Source organism: Dasypus novemcinctus, chromosome 2 (assembly GCF_030445035.2).
Source record: "Dasypus novemcinctus isolate mDasNov1 chromosome 2, mDasNov1.1.hap2, whole genome shotgun sequence".
NCBI classification, from domain to species: domain Eukaryota; kingdom Metazoa; phylum Chordata; class Mammalia; order Cingulata; family Dasypodidae; genus Dasypus; species Dasypus novemcinctus.
In genome coordinates this window covers 4,064,361-4,088,514 of record NC_080674.1, presented here as the reverse complement: position 1 = coordinate 4,088,514, position 24,154 = coordinate 4,064,361, and positions in this window count along the sequence as shown.

The following is a 24,154-nucleotide window of genomic DNA, read 5'->3' as shown; positions in this document are numbered from 1 at the left end:
TATAGTTTAACAAAGGATGGGCGGGCTACAGCCCTGGAGAAAAGTGGCCCTTGAGGGCAGAGCTGTGGAGCTCCAGGGGGTCCCGAAAAGGCCTCGGGTCTCAGCAGAGGCCGGGCCAGCTCCGGATCCTCAAGTTCTGGAGGACATGAAGAAATGGATGTAGGAGGGAATGAGGCCCCAGAACTGTCACCTACGAGAAAAGGCACACCTGACCTGAAAACCCCGCGTAAGGGGACGGTGACTGAGCCTGCGTTCAACAGCCCCAGGGAGCCGGCGCAGGCCGAGTGCCTGGGGGTGGGCCTGCCCCCTGCGCAGCTACGAGCCCTGGGGGGGCCACAGCAGCGAAACTGCAGAGGAAGCAGGAGCGAGCTTGCTCTACCCCGCCTCAGTCTCCCTCTGCGCCCCTGGACCCGCCAGGCTTAGCTGCACCCCACCAGGCTTAGCTGCACCCCGCCAGGCTTAGCTGCACCCCGCCAGGCTTAGCTGCACCCCGCCAGGCTTAGCTGCACCCCGATGGGCCGCCCTCTGCAGGCGCTTTGCCATCTGGCTCTGAAAGAGGCTGCCAAGCAGAGGAGCAACTCGGAGGCTCAAGCAGCCCACCAGTGTGTGGAAGCCGGGGGCGCGGGGAGACCCCCACCCACTGGGGCAGCACCAAGCGTCCCCTCTGATGGGTTAAAAGCAGGATCAGGAACAACCAAAAGAGAGGGGGGAAGGGGGACGGGGAGCAGGGCTCAGTAAGGGAAGGGAGCAGCCTTGGGGGTTCCTGCATGTGGGGGCTCAGCGAACCTGAGCCGCGGGGCCTCCGTTTCCCTCTTGGAAATGCACTTCCTCTGGCTCCGGGACAAGCTGGAGAGACCCTGGGCTCTGATCTGGTCTTCGGGTTTGTGCCAAGTGTTCTGGCTGGAGAAACGCTGGGCTGGCGGGCGTGCTGTAGCACAATGCAGACAGAGCGCACCGGCTGGAAGCGGCGCGGCACGTGCTCAGGAGGGTCCTTTCCTTCTTCCAGCAAGTGTCACTGGCTGGCATCTGTCTGTCCGTCCGTCCCTCCTCTCCCAGTCTTGTCCCTCCACCCACCCACTCCAAGTCCCTCCCAATGAGCCACTCCCGCATCTTCTCTGCCAGCCTTCAGCTTCCGAGGCAGGCCCCGGGATGAGGCCGAGAGGGAGCCAGTGCCCCTGGGCACAGGGAGGGAGGGGTCCCCGACCTGCCCTGCCAGCTCCTCTCTCCAGGGCTGTGCAAGCCCCCGCTCTCCTGGCTTTCTCTCCTGGCCCCTGCACTAAGCACGCAGCATCCGGTTGTTTCACTCCCCTGCCAAAGACACACCAGTCTTCCCTGCGGTAAAAGCAAGGTTCTGCAGGAACCTACCAGGCCCTGCCCTGCCGGGGTCCTCTGCTTGACCCCCCTGCCAGTAGCCTTGCCCTCTGCTTTGTGAGAGCCTTCCCCGGCCACCCAGGCAAAGTCTCTCCTCCTCCGTCACAGTCTCTCAGGGGCACCCGTTTTCCTTTGTGGCAGTTTGCAAAACTTTGCAATTCTACAACACTTCACTTTGGCTGATCTCGTGCCTGTGCCCCCTCCTCTCTAGAAGCACACAGACCTCCACTGCTCGGCCGTCAAGGGCACACAGTGCCCCAGCGATCACAGCACCTGGCACGGAGATGCCGTCCATCAATTTTTGTCTAATGGGGCACACATCTTCACGTGGTCGCAGACAGAGGGAGGCTGGCAGAGTCTTTCCCAGGATGAAATTTTAAGTAAAAGGAGCAGAAAGAGTCATCCAAAGTAATATATACATAATTGTTTTTAGATATATGATATTCATAAAATACTTGTGTGGCCATACATATATTCATCATAATGAAATCCTGAAATAATGGAAAAAATATTTTAAAATGAAGAGACTATCCCCTTTAGATTTTCATCTAAATTATGTTTTCAAGCTGTATCCCCCAGTGGGTATTCTGACTTCAGAGCTTTTAAAATACTAATATATATATATATAATGACATCAATCATAAGACTTGTGTCAACCCAGAGATGTTGTTCTACCACCCCAGAACGCTGTGGGAGGAAATTGCGCCCCTCCTATCGTGCGCACGTGTTCTGAATGTCAGGAACCTGTGTGGGCACAGAGCCGGGAGCCTGTCTGCTCTTCAAAGCCTGGGCTCTTGGCTGGGGATACCTGAGCAGTGGGGCTTACTCCAACAGCTGGGACCTAGAATAACCTGGAAGCGTTGGCTCTCACGTGCCTGGAGCCCAGGCTGGGGTGACTCTGAGGCTGGACTCAGCGCTCACTGCCGACGGGATCACGTTACCTCTCCGGCTGGCTTGGGCTTCGCAAAGCACGGCGGTGGGTTCTGACACGCAACCTTCCAAGAGGAAGCACCCAGAGAGGAAGCTCTTCCCAGAGAGAGAGACGCATTAGCGTTGGAAGTCAGCCCTCTGTTGGTTTCCAGTGAGTCACTAAGGCCTAAATACAAGACCAAGACGTGGGCAAGGAAATTAGAGCCAGCTCTTGTGAGTTGGGGGATGGTAGCAGAGAGCAGGCGGAATGGGAAATCCTGCTGCAGTTGCCCTTGGACAATTCAGTAAGTCGCCACCATTAAAGTGTGAAACCGTGTATGGCATAAAACTGATTAAATGTGGCATCTACCCACTGGCTATTTCAAGAGGGGTGTGTGTGAGCACATGCACACCTGTGCTTATTTACTTATAACATTTTCTAAACATATTGTGGCAACAGTCACTGCACACCAAATGTCCTTGAGCTGTCTCACATTTCCAGATCCCCTGGCACTGAGTCTGGGCTTCGTAACTATTTCTAGCCAATAGGACATGAGCAGTAACTTGGTAAATTTTCCAGGCTGACTCCTTCAAGAGCCACTGCTCAATGCTCCACTTCTATCTTCTCCTGCCTAGGCTACTGATGAGGCCACTTGTTCCACATATGCAGCTACAGGTTAGCAGACCACATCCCCATCTCACTGTGCGGCAAGGAATGTGCAGTGTGGGCAAGATACAGAGTTTCATTGTGTCAAGCCTGTGAGATTTGAGGATCCATCCATTACCTCAGCCTAGCATAACGTTAAAATAATAATACAGACTGATCCAAAAGTTGAGAGCTACTGAAATAAAGACCTGTGCTACGTGGCACTGACTCACTGGTAGAGCATTTGCTAGCAAAGGAACTGAAAGCAGAAGCAAAAACAACGGAAAGTCATATTATCAAGTGACAAAATTGTAGTGTGCATTTGTGTTTGGGGTGATATTACAAGAAAGACAAATGAACAGGAATTAATTGCCTAGTTTGCAAGCACATTTGAAAGGGAAGAGAGAGAATACAGAGCTGGGAACTTTGCAATGTGGGATGACTAGTTCTAGACCACAAAGAATAAGGGATGGGACTTTAAAAGACTTTTAGCTATGAAAATCCAATGAAATCTCAAAGTAGACTCCATTAAGGAAAAGAAGATTTATAGGGATGACAAAGCAATAAAATACACTACATTTTCCTAGAAAAAAACTAGTGATATGTTTAAAGGTATCACTAGAGTCTATTAAATTTTCACAGAAATTATTTATTTTGCCATATGAACTGTGAGCCTGAAATTTGAAAAAACATGAATGATTGAGACTTGAGGTCCCAACATTTTGAACGCAAGAAGTGGGCTGACAAAGCTATGCACCCCTCAAAATAGATCTATTCCCCAGAGCACAGATCTTATTGAGTCAAACACAGTAGTGTACAGGAGGCCTTGCCAGAAAGTGGACTCAGAAGCCAAAGAAAACAACGAACAAGAGAAGTTCTCCTAGAGAGAGTAATCCAGAGGTAATAAGGGACTATCTCCGTCTCCTGAGTGGGGACCTTTGTCATGTCTTGTGGCGGATTTCAGAATTGACATGAACCAATGAGTTCCCATTTTTCAACTTTTTGAATGGAAATATACAAAGGTATTTAGTAAAACCTCAGAATCAGAGGGAACAGTCTCTACTAGACTTTCCTCACTTCAGACCCCAATCACAAGTTCACGGAACCCCAGAATCACCCTCATTTAATATCAGCTAGTAAAAGTTGAGAGGTCCCAACAAGCGGTCACTGGTAAAATAATTCACTGCAAGGACCCACAGAACTCAGGAAAGTGCTTATACTTATGATTACTATTTCATTATAGCAAAAAGGGATGCAATGAACCCAGAATCCTCAAGATTGGGGAATGAACGATGGACTAGAGTAGACTTACTGCTTTTCTCCTATAAACTTACTGTGATTCTAGCGAGGGAAGAACTTTTATCATTGATGTGGAGACAGTTGTCACTAGAGATTATGAGGGGAGGGAGAGGGAAAAACAATTGTGACATGGGGACTTTTTCAGGGCATTGGAATTGTCCTGAATGATGTTACAATAATGGATACAGGCCATTATATATTTTGTCATAACTTACAAAATTGTGTGGGTCAAAGTGTAAACTATAATGTAAACTCTAATCCACACTTAGTGGCAAAGTTCCAATACGTGTTCGCCAATTGTAACAAATGTACCAAACTACTGAAGGATGTTGTTAATGTGGAAAAGTGTGGGAGGGGTAGGGAATGGGGCATATGGAAATCCCCTATATTTTTTATGTAACATTTATGCAATCTAAAGCATTTTTTTTAATTAAAAAATATTTTTAAAAAGGATTCAAATTAAATCATCCCAGAGAAAACACAGGAAGCATAGGAAATATTTTGGGAGGGGTCCAAATGCGTAGCTTTTGGTAGTCCTAGGTGCTATTATCTACTTGCAGTCTTGCAGTCACTGTGTAACAATAGGCACAAAGTATTGCCAACCAGGGAATATTCCTGAGCTTCATTGTCCAGAGCTTTTATTGGGAATTTATACAGAGGGGTTATTGATGGATTATTTGCCCAATTGGTTGAACACAATCCTCAACTCCCTCTCCCTCCCTGGAGGTCAAGCTAATATGACATAGTTCAAAGTACCAATCATATATGGGATGTTATGGACAGGTAATATATGGTTGACAGGGAGTTTTACAGGGCATATATCCAGGGGGCATGGAAATGTTTGGATATACTCATAGTGGAAACAATTAGAAACAACAGCTAGGGAGGTACTGGGTTACTGGCTGGGTCCCTAGGGGAGCAGCAGCAGTCCCCCAGGTGCAACAGTAAGGATCAGGAAGGAATGAGGGTCCAACAGTGAGCCCCTGATACTAATGACTATGCTTGTGAGCCTATACACCTGAAATAAGAACAAGGCCTAGAGCAGCACTGTGCCTAGGAGTTCCCTCCTGACAGCCTCCATGTTACTCAAATGTGGCCAGTCTCAAAGCCAAACTCAGCATGTAAATGCAATGTTTTCCCCCCAGCATGGGACATGACACCCGGGGATGAGCCTCCCTGCCACTGAGGGGTCACTACCAAGTACCAGCTGATGATGCAACTAGAAAATGACCTTGAATTAAAGGTTCAACACAGACCAGTCTACATATAATAACAGGAGTTAAAAATGCCGTTTGACCTAAATTAAGGGGGAAATGGAAAGGACAAATGAGTTTATATGGCTATGAGTCTCTAAAAAAGAGTCTGGAGGTTGTCAGAAGGATTGCCCTTAGGCACACCTGAGCAGAGTCTCAGAGACAGATAAAGTAGATACAACCCCAGGTATTGGTCCCTTTGACCCACATAGAGACCCACATAGAGACCCACAGGTTCTATGGTGATGGCAGATGGGGTTCACTGCCATGTCAGTTGGCCCTTCTTTGGAGCTGGTGTTTCTGCATGATGGAGCTGGACTCAGATGGGATCTCTTTTCACAAGCCTTTCATGCTACTTTACTGGAATTGTAGTTGGTGCTGGGGCTTAAGATATATCTAGGGGATTTGAATCTCTGAACTGACAATATGATAGCCAGGCCCTGACCTCAGCAGACTACAGCTCCTACACTCTGATTTATTGAACTTACTCCACTCAGCTAACATGGAGTTGAAGAATGTCAACCACCACACCATGGAGTCTAGAGTGCCTACAACTGAAAGCAGGAGGATTGCATCCAATATCCATGTGGATTCTAAACCCCCTCTTGACATAGATGTGGAATGGACACAAGCAAGCCAAGGTCCACAGGAGGGAGGAATACAGTGGGGATCAGAGTGGACTTAATGATATTCTATTCATGAACTATTGTGGTTAGTAATTGAGAAGGTGTGGCACTGATGTGGAGAAAGTGGCCATGGTGGCTGCTGGGTGCGGGGAAGGGGAGGAAGAGAAGAGATGTGGAGGCATTCTCGGGACTTGGAGTTGTCCTGGGTGGTGCCCCAGGGACAATTGCCAGATGTTGTGTGTTCTCCCATGGCCCACTGGATGGAACATGGGAAAGTGTGGGCTATGGTGTGGAACACGGGGCATGGGGTGCAGCGATGCCCGGAGATGTACTCACCAAACACAATGGATGTGACATGATGATGGGGGAGAGTGTTGTTGGGGGGGAGCGAGTGGTGGGGTGGGGGCGGTGGGGGCGAATGGGGACCTTATTTTTTTTTTTAATGTAATATCTTTTTAAAAAATGAATAAATTGAGTAGAATTTGAAAAAAAAAAAAAGTACCAACCATAGAGGAACCAAAGTTTTCCTCTGATGACATGGTTGGTCCTTCTGGTATGACCCACCTCCATCCAAAGACTATTGGGTGTGTTCAGTCCCACCCTGAGTTATCTTGTTAGCAGAAGCCATCAGGTATGGTCCAAGAGTGCACCACAAATAACAAAGACATTCCTATATTCAGGAAATCCCAAGTGTTCAGATATTATCTTCAAGGAGCCCAAAACAAAACCAGGGTACTCTCTGGGCAAGGTGGAACTCCTTATTACAATGCCCATTGCACTTAACTTGTCCTGGATCTATTATCATATATTGAGTGTGTCGCCCAGGTAAGTTTGGGGGCATCATGGACAGCCTCCCTTTATTGTCACACATCTGGCTAAGAGAAGCCATGGCTGGACCTGATATAGAGACTCCTATGCATTCCACAGAGGCCCTATGTCCAAGAGCTCCATTCAACACCTCGATGGAGTGTTGTCTCTCTTGAATAAATACTGGACTTTTTCTACCAATGAGAACAAAGGAAGTCTATCAATCAGAGTTGCAGCAGGAAACAGATGGAACAGATAAAGGAACAAAGGCATGGACACGTTTAAGGAAATCTACTAGGGATACTAATCATGGAAGGATTGGCAACAGTAGGAAACCATCAGCACCCCCAAGCCTGAGAAGGCAAAAGGAGGTCCTGGGGAGAGATGAAGCTACTGAAGGGGGAATGCCCCACATGAGCTGTGGCCTTCAGTAGAGGAAAACAGATTTGACCAAACTATGTCATAGGACAGAAGATGCTGGAAGAATCAATAGCCACATTTCTCTGTCCTCCAGCTATTTGATCTCCATGGTGCCTTCCCTTGGACAAACCCAAGTAGAAGCCAAAAGGCAGGAGCACAGATAATATAGGTTATGGAGGTTGGCCTTCCAGTGCAAGAGTAGGAAAGGGAAGGGTGGCAGTTGATGGGGCACATCAAATGAATGATTAGTGACAAGAAGGTAGAAGCATGCACTGAGCAATGGATATCTATGTGCTTCCCTTACAGCTCAATGGACTGTGAGCGAATGGACTGTGAGGGAAGGAAAGTATGATAATGCTAGACAAGAATTTAAGAAGAGGTGCATAACCCTCAAGTTCTCTTTTCTTGCTGCAGTAATTGAGAAGAAAGCACAGTTAGTGTAGCAGTGTGATATTGTTTATGAATTACAAAATTAGGTAATGGATTATGTTTGTGAACTGGTCTGGTCCTCTGGGCCTGTTAGGTTGGACTGGATTCAGAGGTTTCACTTTTACTTGATTAAATAATGATTAAGGCTTTGATTGGTTCACATTACTAAGATGTTGAGTCCCCACCCCCTTGGTGGGCAAGGACTCACAGAGAAACCACAGGGCAGAGAAGGGAGGTTGGACTTTTGATCCGGGAGCCCAGGGAAGTAAATACACAGAGAAGCAGATACCTGAGGAAAGATAGAAGGCTCCACTGAACATGGCAGAGGCCCCAGGAAGAGAGATGAGCCATTCACCTGATAGTTCACAGCGGACCTTGCGGAGAGAGCAGTGCAGTTGAGCCTGGAAAGAAACAAGCCCCCGGAGAGAGATGAGACGTATTCCAGCCTACAGATGATATTGGAAGAAGCTGGAATCATGGGGCCTTAAGAGGAAGAGGAAACCTGAACCCTGGCAGACATCAGCAGCCATCTTGCTCCAACATGCGACAATAGACTTCAGTGAGGGAAATAACCTTTGCTTTATGGCCTGGTAACTGTAAGCTTCTACCCCAAATAAACACCCTTTATAAAAGCCAACAGATTTCTGGTATTTTGCACCGGTGTTCCTTTGACTGACTAATACAGTTAGTATAGCCGTAAGATGGAGCCTTGTTCTCTGTGTTACTAATGAAACTCCTGCTACTCTGCACTGGATATGGTGAGAAATAAACCTTTGTTATGTTAAGCCTCTGAGATTTCAGAGTTAATTTGTTATCATGGTATATTCCTAAACATATATTTATTTATGTTTTCTTTTTATTTGCCATTGATGTTATTGAGGATTCTGTATTTGAGAATTTGCCTACTCACTAAAACTTATTTGTAATCCAAAAGCAGTATTTGTGGCGCTTTCACAGTTTTTCATGGACAAATCGCCTTATGAGCATGCTCCCAATTGAACAAGGTGACACTCTGCCTTCCTGTTTCAGCTTTTATACTGTAAACATGTCCTTTTCCTGTTATATTTAGTGCCAATTTTTCCTTCATTTTCTGTTTTCTGTTGGTGATTTTGCCATGTAAAATGGCCCTCAAATGTAGTTCCAAAGTCTTGTGCTCCTAAGCACAAGAAGGCTGTGATGTGCCTTATGGAGAAAATACACTTTTAGATAAGCTTTGGTCAGGCATGAGTTATAGGGCTGCTGATCATGAGTTCAACGTTAATGAATCAAAAATATATATTTCATAGGGTATTTTTAAATACACACACTTAAAACAAGGATATGTATTAATCGGCTGATGAAAACGTCATGATCAGAGGCTCACAGAACCTGTCCCTGTACTTCCCCCAGGAGCAACAGTTCAGTATATTCATTAACACAGTGTCTGTGGCAACTTCACAGGACACAACTACTGCAGATAAGCAAACTGACTGAATAGATGTGCATTGAAAAGAGTTTATGGTATTAAAATTATTGAGAGTTATGTGTCTCAAATGTTATAATGTTACCAAACAAATGACCTGGGTTACTCTGTGTGTGTGCACGTGGGTGTGTGTTGGAGGTAGAAGGGACACAGTACTCTGGATTTAGGTTGTACATGGATAAGCTTCATCTAAAACCTGATATATGTATTCTACACTCAGTACTATTTCAGTATTTTGGTTACTGCTTTAGTTTGCTAAAAGCTGCCAAAAGCAATGTTCCAGAAATTGGTTGGCTCTTCAAATGGGGATTTATTAACTTAAAAGCTTTCCGTTCTAGTCCATGAAAGTGTCCAACTCAAGGCATCATCAGGCAATGCTTTCTCCCCAAGGACATAGAGGCATCTACTGGTTTTCCCTTCTCTTCCAGGTTTTGTTCCTTCAGCTTCTCGCTTCCTCTCTCTTGGCTTCTGTTGATTTCAGCTCCTTGCTCTCATGGCATTCTCTCTCTACTCCTGGGGCTTTTTCTTTTGTAACTCTCTTTTGTATTTATCCCATTTATAAAGGGCTTGCGTAAGAGGATTAAGACCCACCCTGGGTCACACCTTTCTGAAGTAATCTAATGAAAAGCTCCCATCTCCAATAGGTTCATACCTACAGGAGAGGAATAGCCCAAAGGACATGATTTTCTGGGATCCATAAAAGCCTGAAACTACTACAGTCATTAAATAATAAAGAGAAATGAAGCAGAATAAATTAAAAGGCATCAGATTTTTAAATACATCTCTCAGTCACAAGTGTGCTTGGCCACCACCCTCAAAGGGTATTGCACCCAGCCCTCCAAAAAAGATTCTCTCTCCTGAAAGCCCAGAGAATCCATGCTGTCCCTCTCACAGGTCCTCTGATTCATTCACTCTAAAAATATTCCTTTCGCACTTACCGTATGTCAGGCAATCTGTTGGGCAACAGGCACCCAACAGTGAAGGAAATCCATTATGATCTAGCTGCTTGTGGAGTTTAAACTGGGATGGAGACATGAATCAAATGCTCACATGAAAGTCTGGAAGAATGCATCAGTGGCAAGTGACTCTGTCATGAGGCTGGAGAGGTGAGTTGGTCCAGAACCAGCACAGTTTTGTATATGGGCTGACCATTCATCCCAGCTGTAAAGGGAAGGTCCTAATCATACATGGTGCCCTGGCTTCCCATTTGATTTAGCATTTGTTTCAGATTTTTCCATTTTTAATCAAGTATAAAGTATTAGTTGCACCAAAATAAATTGGAATGGGTTCGGTCAAGCTCCTCTTCATTGTCCCAGCTACAGGCACAGTCAGGTCTAAGGGTGCATGAGATGCACATGACCTTTTCAAGGGCAGCATGCAGGACACTTGCTGATAAAACGCAGCTAGGAGGAGCTAAATCCTCCTTTTCTCAAGTGGTAATGGGATTTTTTTTAATCTGCTGTCCCTGACATCTGTTTGACTTACTAATCAGTTTTGTCACAATGCTTGGTGAAGCCCACAAGATGCATCACACCACCAAGCCCATTCGTGAGCTTAGTGGCAACAGGAAAGCATAGGTGAGGGATGCGGGAAATTGAGGCAAAAATGCCATGACCTGGACCATCTGAACGTTCTTTTCATTATAGTGTCATTATAATATAATATAATATAATATAATATAATATAATATAATATAATATAATATAATATAATATAATATAATACAATATAATATACAACATAATATAACATAATATAATATAAAAATTATTTATTTTATTTGGCGTTTTTTTCATTAAGCACATTCAGCAACAATGAGCTACAAAGATGTACGTTTCTTATTTCCTAGGGCTGCCCTGAAAAAGTACCACAAATTGGATGGCTTCAAATAGAGATTTACTGTCCCACACTTCTGGAGGACAGAGGTCTCGAGGCATCAGCAGAGCTGTGCTTCCTCCAGAGCCTGCTGGGAAGGCTCTGTCCCCTGTCTCTCTGCTGGTTCTGCTGTGGCTTTGCCAGCGATCCATGGACTTCTCTGCCTCAATTGTCACATGGTGTTCTTCACTCTGTCTGTCTGTCTGTGTCCAGCTCTCCCTTCTTAGAAGGACACCAGTATATTGGGTAAGGGTCCATCTTATCTAATACCATCTTCAAAGACTCTATTTCCAAATCCATTCACATCTCCAGGATCAGAAGCAAGGACTTCAACCTCTCTTTCGGGAGAATATAGTTCAACCCACAACTGTATATTTAATAAAAATAATATTTCCATTTCTCAAGAATTTTGGTGGTAATATTTGTCAATATTTACTATCCAAAATGTCCATGGAGGACTAGGGACATCAAAGGTCACATAAGAACTAAAAGACACAAATCTGCTGAGGAAGTATCAGTTATTTTAATAAGATAATGCCTGGAAAGGGAAGTTCAGCACAAGCAGCTACACAAGGTGAATTTACTTATGCTGGGTAGCTTGACTTCAAATGAAATGACTGTTTTATAAATTACTTTTGACCATCCCAATTTCAAGTTTTCTTCTGCATGTCCAGAGTGAACAAATAGCTATTAATAAGCTGGTTCCATAGAAGGAAAACTTTGCCAACACTTAACTGACACCAGGTTTATATCAATGTTGTCAGATGCTTCAAATTGAAATCCAGATAATTATTATAATGGTTCAACATTTTTTCCAATTCTTGGAGTCAAAGAAAAGCTTTTGGTTGTATATTCTGATGAAGGTGAAACATCTGATATTATTGTTAGTGCTATTGTATATACAATCAAAACTTCAATATTGAACATACAATTATTTGTTTTTGTGCAATGATATGAGTACAAATTTTGGTGGGATAAACATTATGTCAAAAGCAATACTCTCACTAAACTAAAACTCTGTGGGTCATAATTTCATTTGGAATTGATTATGGTGAATACATAATTCACAAATGCTTTCCGACATGCTGAGACAGTCTCCTAGCCAAAATCAGAACTTGATTATTTGATGCACACATTTTAAACATATGCATGGTAAATAAACCCAATTTTTTTCTGGTTACAGATTATGTTAAATGCAAAAAAGAGCTTGATAAAACAAATAATGCTGGAAGAACTAGATATTCATATGGAAATAAAATGAAACATTCACCTCTATAGGTAGTTCAAGATGGACCATAGACATAAATGTCAAGTTAAAGCCATAAAGCCTCTAAATTGAAAACGAGAGTTTATCTTATTAAGAGGTCTTTTATCTTCTAATTAGAAGAGTAAAAAAGATAAACTCAACTGCATTAAAATTATAAACTCAAAGGACACAATTAAGAAAACGAAAAGCCAAGCTATAGGCAAGGAAATATATTCACAATGCAATATCTGATTAAGAATGTATTCTTAAAATTCTGACAAAATACTAATAAAGTCAAACAACTTAATTTTAAAAGGGGTGAAAAGATTTGAACCAATAATTCACAGAAGAAAATACATGGACAGCCAATAAACTCATGGAAAGAAATTCAACACTAGTCATCAGGGATACGCAATTAAAATCAAGAGATACCACTTCATTCCCATTAGAGTGGCTAAAATTAAAATGTTTAAAAACACCAAGTGTTAGGAAGGATTTGGAGCAACTGGACTTCTCATACATTGCTGGTGCAAATGCAAAATAAGATAGTCCTTTGGAAAACAGATTTGTAATTTCTTACCTTACAAGTCAACAGTCCCACTCCTAGGTATTTAGCTAAAAGTAATGAAAATATATGACCACAAAATGACTTGTATTCATAATAGCTCAAAACAGGAAATCATCCAGCATCCATCAATAGGAGATTAGATAAGCAAATTGAGATATGTTCATACAGTGAAAGAATTTAGCAATATAAAAGAACAAAGTACGATAAGTAGAACAACATGGAGAAATTTCAAAAACATCATCCTGAGCAAAAGAAGCCAGACATAAATGCATACTTATAACTGTATGCTTCCATCTATATGAACTTCAATAACAGGCAAAATGAATTCATGCTGCTAGAGATAAGAACAGTGGCTGTTTTGGGGGACAGAGGTCAAGGATTGCCTGGAAAAGCAGTTCAAGTGACCTTTCTGTGATGAGGGAAATACTCAGTGTCTGGTTACGACGTTGATTACCCAGGGGTCTCTACCTTTGCCAAATCTCATCAAAATATGCATATATGACTTTTTGGATTTTACTTTAAGGTATACCTCAACACAGAAGCAAAAATGACAGTGTATTTTATGGAGTGTATTAGCTTCTGATTGCTGCTGTAACGAATTGCCACAATCTTAGTGGCTTAAAATGACATAAATGTTATTACCTGACAATTCTGTAGGTCAGAGTCCAACACAGGTCTCACAGGCCTAGAACAAAGGTACAGTAGGGCTGCATTCCTTTCTGGAGACTCTAGGAGAAAATGCATTTTCTTGCATTTCCAGCTTCTAGAGTCTGCCTACGTTGTTTGATTCAAGGCCTCCTTCCTCCATCTTCAAAGCCAGCAACAGGGGATGGGGTCCTTTTCATATGACCTCTCTCTTCCACTTTCAAGGGCCCCTGTAATTAAATTGGGTCTACCTGGGGAGCAAATGTGGCTCAGTAGTTGAGTACCTGCCTCCCACACGGGAGGTCCTGGGTTCAAGTTCCCAGTGCCTCCTAAAAAAGACACACACACACAAAACCAAGCAGACATTGAGCAAAAACAATGAGCAACACAACAAGCAGACAACAAGCAAAAAACAAAATGAGTAGGGAGTGGATGTGGTTGGGGCAGTTGAGCATCTGCCTTCCACATGAGAGGTCTCAGGATCATTCCTGATGCCTCCTAAAGAAAAAAAATGCAAACAGGCAACAAGCAGACAACAAACAAAAAATAATGAGCAAAAACAACAAGGAAAAGCAACAAGCAGACAACAAGCCAAACAATGAAAAACGCAATAAGAAAAATCGATGAGCAAACAGATGGGGGTGCCATCTCAGGGGGAAACGGTTGGGTCCACCTGGATACAATCCAGGATAATCTCCCTGCTTAACATCCGCCAATTAGCAACTTATTCCATTGGCTACCTCAGTTCCCCTTTGCCTTTAACATAACATGTTCCCAGGTTTTAGGGAAAAGACTGTGGACATACTTGGGGGACATTATCTTGCCTATTGGATGGGGATAGAGGTCAGATAGAGGACACCATGGTGGGAGGGCCAAAGGTTGGGGAAGAGAGGGGAGGAAACACTCCAAAGCTCTATCTGCAGAGTGGTTATACAGGTATGCTGATTTCATAAAAATGTACCATGACTGAGCTGTAATTCTGAAATTTATGTATCTTATAGATTTACATGTATCACATGAATGTTTTTCCCAAAAAGGCATGTGCCTTTGAAGAACTATGTTTACAAATTACCAGAGTGTCCTATAAAGGTGTTGAATGTTTCAAAGTTCTCTGGACAAAATTAGACACTTTTAGGTCCAAGTATTCAGGAAATTCAAGGCAAGAAACCCCTAGCTTTTCTTAGTTTTAGAAAACTTCAATTTTCTAAAACAAAATCAGCAAATAGTGAAATTTAGCCTTAAAAATCAAATAATCAACAAAGCAAATTAAAAGATGAGTGTTTATATGGTGTTCAAGGCACAATTTAATTTTAAAGTTCTACCTCTCAGGTTTGTGAAGAATTTTTGGTGGAATTTCAAGTCTCAATTGCATAAATATGTATCTGGCACAAGAATAGGGTAGAATTGAGGAGACCTAAGATTTTCAATATCAAAATTTGGTGAGATATTTAAAACATTCATAAACTGAGACAATTTATTTAAAAATTTTGTCTCTAAAGTATTTGCCAAAGAATGATATTCTAAACAGAGGCAAAAATTCAGAAGCTGGGAAGATATTTAGCCAGAACCATTTAAGTATTTCCAAATAAATAATTTAAATTGAGAATTCCCCTCTTTGTTAAAAGAACTTTTCTGAGCTTACCAGGTATCTCAGGATCTATAGAAAGAATATTCTCTCAATTAAAAATCCTGGGGGGAAGCAGCTCTGGCTCAAGGAATTGAGTTCCTGTTTACCATCTATGGAGGACCTGTGTTCAATCCCTGGGAACTCCCGGTAAAAAAAAGAAAAAAAGGAGTCTCAGACCTGCACGGAGAGGCACAGGCCTCTGCACAGCAAAGTGATGCACCAAAAAGGTGATGATGCAACCAGATTTTGTAAAAAAACTATGATTATAGAGAAGACTCAATTGAAGGTAGTGATAGCTTCAAATTTAATGATCATACTATGCAACTTTGTGGAATATTACAACTAATTTTTTGAAAAGTTTAAAAAGTAGGATCATATTTTTAAAAATGAATTCTACAGAAAATTACCAACAGTGACCCGAATTAGAGATAAATAGGGCTTAATAGCTGATAAAATTTCTAAATGTGTACCAAGGATAATTATTTTGATTATTTTTTAATGTTTAGATTATCAACATGAAGATTAAATTTTGTTTAATGTATATGTTATTTTCATGTTTGAGGAAAGGAATTATTTTATAGGTCCACTAATGTCATAAAGTCAATTTATCAGTCGACAAATAAATATTTCAAAAATTGAGCTGCTTTCAGTTGTTCTCTAGAACTCTGCTAGGTTGGATGGCAGCTGTGATGGTTAGCCTATGCATCCGCCATGTTAAGGATGTGATTGTTTGTCACTAAAAGAAAGGATAAACTAGTGTAAGGTCTCAGTAAGAGAAGACATGATCGAGGTAGCAGGTTCTAAATATCACTCAAGCTTCATTTGGAAAATAGACTAGGACCAGGTTTTCTTTTTAGGTGCAGCCCCCACGCTGAAAGTTGGGGGTATTCAGTGAAGTCTCTTCATTGTCACAGGCTGCGATGCTGGAAAACCAACCTGAGATGAAGAGGAGCATGTGGAAGACATATTAGCAGGGCTCTTTCAATTACAACAGCCACAAGAGTTGGGCTGACAAAAGAACTGGGCTGGGATGCAGTCTCCATGGAAACCCCAACCCACCTTGCAGAAGTCCTGAAGCTGGGATGGGGCTTCAGAGTTGGCCAAGTTGGGACATCCATCAGTCTTAGAGACATCCAACAGGTTCATTCAGTGCTGTTGCCCACAGATGTCAGATTGTGTTCCTGGCACATTTAAGCAGAAAGTAGCAGAAACAAGTGATTGCACAGTTGTCTCTTGGTACAATGACTCTTTTCCACTCCTTGACCTAGGCAGATGCATAGACCAGCTCTAGCACCTACGGTTTGTATGTGTCCTGCTGGGCTGGAAAGGAGCTTCAGGTAACACTAAACACTAGGAGGCAAGAAAGCCTTCAGAAAAATTTCACCAGTTGTATCCTGTGCACGCCTGTCTAAGCTTAGCCTTCCTCAGCTCTGGAGCCTTCACAGAGATGGAAAAGGGAGATTGAAGTTGGGGACACAAGCAGAAGCACATCACATCATTGGGACCACCTCCTTGAGTAGACATTAGCCCAGAGCCAAGGAAGGACTGAGAATTAATGTTAGCAATAATCAATAGTACTTGCGGGCTTTGAGCATGCCTGTCTCCTACAGAGTGCAGGCACTTGGCTGGTTATAATTCAGAGCAATCATTTCTAATCACATTTGAAGCCAGCCATTTACCAAAATGCAATATTACAAAATGCAGTGTAAAAAAAAAAAAAGAGAGAGAGAGAAATGATGAATTATCCTCACAAAGGAAAAAAGGAAAACAACCAGATACCCAAAATAGCCTCACTGTAAAAGCTTCGTTTCTTTATGTGCTTCGTCTGCTGACTCATTCTATTTTCAAGGTCTGTTCTTTCTGCACATTTTGATGTGAAAGAAAAAGAAAGCCCGATTTTCTGAGGCAAAGATGATGATTTGGTAAACATTTTCCAAAAATCGGCCCTATAAATCCTGTTTGTTGATCAAAGGCAATAAAAAACATTCATATTTTCAAAGGTTTCTAATCTCAACCCTAAAACTCTGTCCAGTTTTGATTCATATATCGTTTCTTAAACTGAAATCATCAATAATCATATACAATGATTATGGATCAGAATTTGAGGAGAGTTTTATATCAAAAGAGCCGTCCAGGAAAGTGTTTTTAAACCATGAGATTCTCCCGGATCATCAAGCGTTAGTGACTCTCTTTTTATTAATAGTAATTATGCTTCTGTCCCAGCCCGAACAAGCTGAAAAGGTGAACAACGGATCAGAAAGCCTACAGGCATGGCATAGCTCATGGCACACGCAAGGGATGCTGAAGCTTTCAAGGGCTTGCAGGACTGAGTTGGAAAGGCTCACTGATCAGGGCCCACCTGAACACTGTGGCTTGACCAGGACAGAGGAATGAGCATCTGCCTGTGAGAGAGAAATCAGAAGGCTGCTGAAATCCAGTGAACTGGAAGGTCAGCACCAATGCCCCTGGTTTAAAGTTAGAAGAACCTTGCCCCCTTACTCCCCTGTGCACTAAAGGAAGCTGACTCCTGCTGCCAAACCAGCCCAGGTGTAGGCAGTGCTGATGCCCCAGGAGATCCTGCTGTGGCTGCACCCCTGGGAAAGTGGCTTCAGAAAGAGGCAGGATGGAGGACATCACTCCCTGGGGTTAAAACCCTGGCTCTGACCTGTTTCCAGCATAATCTTGGGCACCTGGGCAGGCTCTCAGGAACCTCAGCTGTGCAGTCCTCCTGCCCGCCTCCTGGTGTCTGTCTGAAGATTGGAGGATACCATTTATGAAAAGCACCCAGTAGGCTCATGGCCATTAGAAACTTAGTTTACTAGGGCTGCTATAACAAAAACCACAAACCGGTTGGCTTAAACAACAGGATTTAATCACACCATTTTTGAGGCCAGATCTTCAAAAGCAAGGTGTTAGCAGGCCACACTTTCTGAGGTCAATAGCATTGTGGTGGCCCATTGACATCCATAACTCAGCCTCTGCGTCCATCACATGACCACTTGTCTCCTGTTTCCTCCTCTGGCTTCTACCTCTGCTCATTTGTCTCTCTCTGTCCAGATTTCCTTTCATAAGGACCCCAGTCATACCCTCTTTCAATCTAAATAGGATCTTCAAAGATCCCATTTGCAAACAAGTCCATGCCCACTGGATGGGAATTAGGACTTGAGCATGCCTTTGTGGGGGACAGGACCCAATCTAACACAGAAGCTCTCTGTAACTCTTTTTTTAAATATACATATTTAAAGATATTTAGATTACACAAAATATTACACAAAAAATATAAGGGATTCCCATATGCCCCCACTCCCAATACCTCCCACCCTTCCCCACATTAACAACTTCTTTCATTTGAATGGTACAGTCATTGCAATTGATGAACACATTTGGTGCATCGTCACTACACATGGATTATAGTTGACATTGTAGTGTACAATCTCTCCCACTCAATTCTGTAGGTTATGGCAGGATATATAATGGCCTGTATCTGTCATTGAAATGTCATTCAGGACAATTCCAAGTCCCAAAAATGTCCTCATATTACACCTCGTTTTCTCTCTCCCTGCCTTCAGCACCTCAGTGGCTACTGTCTCCACATCAGTGATATAATTTCTTCCAATGCTAGAATCACAATAAGTCTACAGTAGAATACTAGTAAATCCACATGGGTCCATATTTTATTCCCCAATCCTGAGGATTCTGGGGTGGTAAAACCCATCCCACCTCTAATTGAGAGGATACCTCAATTCTATACAGCTGATGGATGGGACTCTCTTGCTTGCAATTGTAGACTCTCTCAGTTCATTGGTGAGGTGGTTGTCAATTCTCACCTCCTTGTTTTGTCCTAGATGAGTCCAATGAACTGGAGAGTAGGTGTTGCAACTCTGAGGTTCAGCGCCCAGCTGGCACATGGACAGCCCAAAGACTCTAGTCTCTTGGATGTACACCTATCAACTCCAACACCAACTAAAAGTTCAAATAGAAGGAATAGAAGAGGTATGTGCAGAGAAGTCACAACTGAGTTCAACTTTGTCACAGTGGGGAGCATAAACTCCAAGGTAGGGCCCACTGGCAAGGCACCAACCTCTGGAGCTATCTGCCATAACCATAGGACCTGGGTGTCTCCAGAGCCCTCAAGAGTCCTGTTGTTGGGGTAGTATCTATTTTGGCAGTCTGTGAGATCCTGCTGAGACATGCATAAGTGCTACCTCTGGGATGACCTCCCGAATCACTTTGAAGTCTCTTAGCCAAATAAACTCATTTGTCTTTATCTTTTCTACCTTTTACTCGAGGTCTTTTTCCAGTTGCATTGCTAGTTTTTGCTTGGTACCAAGGAGGCTCATCCCCAGGAGTCATGTCCCATGCTGGGGGGAAGGTAATGCATTTGTACACTGAGATTAGCTTAGAGAGAGGCCACATTTGAGCAACACAGAGGCTCTCAGGAGGTAACTCTTAGGCACCCTACAGCACTAGGCTAGCTTACAATTTCAAGAACAAAGACTCATAAGCATAATCATCAATATCAAAGGCCCATAAAGGGACCATCCTTCTTCACTAGTCATTACCTTGCACTTGGGGGATTGTTGCTGTTCCATTAGAGAATGTGGCAGAGCTCCCCAGGATGGGAATTCAATATTCTTTTGGTTATTTGTGTGAATCTCCATCCACTGTGACAATGCCCCATGCTCATTTGAACACATTTATATACTTATATGTATGCCCAGGTGAACCTCCTCCCATGCATCCCCCATCACTGACACAGTTGTAACCCTTCTGTGGCCCAAAACTTCTTCAAAACTGAAGCCAAATATAAGAATATCACCAAATATAATTAATATGAGAATAAAATAATAATGATAGGTTTAAATATAAGAAATAAAATACATAATAAGTGAGAAAAACTAAAACTAAAATAAAATTTTAAAATTGGGATTTATTAGTCAGTCAAAGGGATGCTGATACAAAATACCAGAAATCAGTTGATTTTTATAAAGGGTATTTTTGGGGGTAGAAGCTTACTTACTAGGCCATAAAGCATAAGTTGTTTCCCTCACCAAAGTCTTTTGCCATGTGTTGGATCAAGACAGCTGTCGATCTCTGCCAGGGTTCAGGCTTCCTGGGTTCCTCTCTTCCTGGGGTTCATTCCTCTGCAGGCTCAGCTCCTCTGTTTTCTCCACAAGGTCAGCTGTAGACTATGAGGCTCTCTAGGTTTTGCCTCTCTCCACAAGGCCAGCTGTGGGCTATCAGGTGACTGAATCTGTCTCTCTCCCCAGGGCTTCTGCCATGTCTAAGGAGTCATCTCTATTTCTCTGCATTCTTCTGTGTGTTCACTTCCTGGGCTCTAGCTCAAAACTCTGGCATCAAAAACTTGAACATCAAATTCAAACATCAAAACTTCAACTCTGTCCTTTGCCTACTGACCTGGCCCAATCAAAGCCCTAATCATAATTTAATCATGCCTAGGTACAGACCAGTTTACAAATGTAATCCAATATCTATTTTTGTAATTCATGGGTCATATCAAACTTCTACAGTGGATATTAAAAAATAATGAGAAATATTTAAGGTTTTTTTGATATTTTGTCTTTCATCACTGTAATATCTGTTGTCCTGTATGTACAGTGACATTTTCTTCCATTTCTTCTCCAGTGTCTTACTTTTTTTCATTTTGTCTTCAAAGAAGTTTTAGGTCACTGTAAAGTAACATACAGAACACAGGGGACTCCCGTATATCCAACATCCTCTCCCTTTTCCTCCTTCCCATATCAATAAACTTTATATATGTATGGTACACTTGTTACAACTGATGTACAATATTGAAACATAGTCACTCACCATGGCCAGTGGTTTACATTATGATCTACACTCTAGACTATACACCTGTCTCCATCATTGCAAGATCATGCAGAACACTTCCACTACCCCCTAAATATGCCCTCTTCCACCTATTCTATCCCTGCCTCTCCCTCCCCTCAAGGCCCATGGCAACCACCAGGCTTCACTCCTTGAAAGACAAAATTCACAGTTACTTGCAACAACACTGAAAACTTGACACAATGGTCTGTCCTCCCCTATTAGGAATTGACTTTGCTCTTGAGAAACACCTGCTCCTCTGAGAAAATATTGGGCCTCCCAAGGAAGGGAGTCCAATTCATTCCTGCTCATTATGTGGTTCTCCACCCACTGATATAACACACTATGACAAAATGATCACTCACACATTCTCTAGAAGACTGCCCCAGGTGTGCCCTGTCCTGAATGTCCCCCCATCTAACACTCTAAACCAGTAATCCTTTCTTGTCATAGTCCCAAAAGAGCTTTCCCAACATTGTAGTTTCAACCACATGCACAACAATCCCCAGTGTTCACCTGCTCCTACCCCCAGCCCTACCCCAATTCCATCGAATGTCCAACACACCCTCCCAAACCTACTCCCTGTCAAATTTGCACCACTCGACCCAAGAGTATCACTATACCCTGTCATATCATTTCCACCTTATCATAGACTTTGTCCATATGGGTATTTGCTCACAACCTTCTTCTCCCTTTCTATTTCTTGTAAACCTATCTTCCAGACTCTAACTCTCTGAGTCTGCTCTATTTTCTTAATTCATATCAGTGAGGTCATGTAATATTTGTCCCTCAATGCCTGACTTGCTTCACTAAACATAAGGTCCATAAGATTCATCCATGTTATCCCATGAGTTAGTACTATATTCATTCTTAATATTCCATTGTATATATATACCACATTTTGTTTATCTATTCATCTGTTTTTGGGCATTGGGGTTGATTCCAACTTCTGGAAATAGTGAATAATGCAAACAATGAGCATTGGTGTGCATATATCTGTTCATGTACTTGCTTTCAATTTTTCTAGGTATATACCCAGAGGTTGAATTGCTGGATCATATGACAGATCTATAGTAAGTTGTGTGGTGGTGTTTTTTTTTGTCTTTATTTATTTATTTTTAGTGTTACATTAAAAAAATATGAGGTTCCCATATACCCCCCACTCACCTCACCCCACTCCTCCCATAACAACAACCTCCTCCATCATCATTGGACATTCATTGCACTTGGTGAATACATTTCTGAGCACTGTTGCACCACATGGTCAATGGTCCACATTATAGTTTACACTCTCCCCCAGTCCACCCAGTGGGCCATGGGAGGACATACAATGTCCAGTAACTGTCCCTGCAGTACCACCCAGGACAACTCCAAGTCTTGAAAATGCCCCCACATTAGTTTTTGAGAAACTGCCAAACTGTCCTCCACAATGGCTGCACCATTCTTCATTCCCACCAGCAGTGGATGAGGGTGCACATTCTCTCCAACACTTGTAGTCCTGTTTTTTAATGGCCACCAATCTAATGGGTGTAAGATCGTATCTCATTGTAGTTTTGATTTGCATTTCCCTAATAGCTAGTGATGTTGAGCATCTTTTCATGTGATTTTTAGCCATTTGTATTTCTTCTTTGGAGAAGTATCTGTTCAAATCTCTTGCCCATTTTTTAAATAGATTTTTTGTCTTTTTATTTTCAAGATATAGGATTTCTTTATATATGCTGGATATTAGGCTCCTATGAGCTATATAGTTACTAAATATTTTCTCCCATTGGGTAAGCTGTCTTTTCACTTTCTTGACAACCTCCTTTGAAGTACAAAAGTTTTTAACTTTGAGAAGGTCCCATTTAACTATTTTTTCTTTCACTGCTCATGCTTTGGGTATAAAGTTCATAAAATGATTTCCTGTTACAAGGTCCTGTAAATGCTTCCATACATTATCTTCATTATTATGAAGAATAATCTACATTATTATGGTCTTGGCTCTTATATTTAGAGCTTTGATCCATCTTGAGTTGATTTCTGAATAAGGTATGAGATAGTGTTCCTCTCTCATTCTTTGGGATGTGAATAGCCAATTCTCCAAACACCATTTGTTGAAGAGCCATTCTCTCCCAACCGAGTGGGCTTGGTGGCCTTGTCAAATATTAGATGACTGTATATGTGAGGATCTATATCAGAATTTTCAATTTGGTTCCATTGGTCGGTATGTCTACCCTTTTGCCAATACCATGCAGTTTTGATGACAGTATATTTGAAGTATATTTTAAAGTCACGTAGTGTGATTCCTCCAATTTCATTTTTCTTTTTCAATATGTCTTTGGCTATTCCAGAATTCTTGCCCTTCCAAATAAATTCCATAGTTTCATAGTCAGTTTTTCAGTTAAAAAAAAAAAAAATGCTGTGTTGATTTTTATTGGGATTGCATTATATCTGTAGATCAGTTTGGGCAGGATAAACATCTTGACATTTAGTCTTCCCACCCATGAATAGGGAATATTCTTCCATCTATTTAAATCTTCTTTGATTTCCTTTAACAGTGTTATGTAGTTTTCTGTGTATAAGTTCTTTACATCTTTGGTTAAATTTATTCCTACATATTTGATTCTTTTAGTTGCTATTGCAAATGGAATTTTTTCTTGATTTCCTTCTCAGATTGTTTATTATTGGTGTACAGAAAAGTACTGATTTTTGTGCATCTTTAATGAACTCATTTATAACCTCTAGAAGCTTTGTTGCAGGTTACTAAGGGCTTTCTATGTATAGGATCATGTGAGCAAATAGTGAAATTTTGACTTCTTCATTTCCAATTTGGATTCCTTTTTTATCTTTTCCTTGCCTCAGTGCTTGACCAAGTACTTCTAACACAGTGTTAAATAGGAGTGGTGAAAGTGGGCATCCTTGTCTTGTTCCCAAAATTAAAGGGAATGATTTTAGGATTTCACCATTGTGTATAATGTTAGCTATGGGTTTTCCATATATACCCTTTAAAACGGTGTGGAAGTTTCCTTTTATTCCTATCCTTTGCAGTGCTTTTATGAGGAAAGGGTGCTCTATTTTGTTGAATGCTTTCTCTGTATATATAAAGATTATCTTGTGATTTTTTTTCTTTTGAACTGTGTAT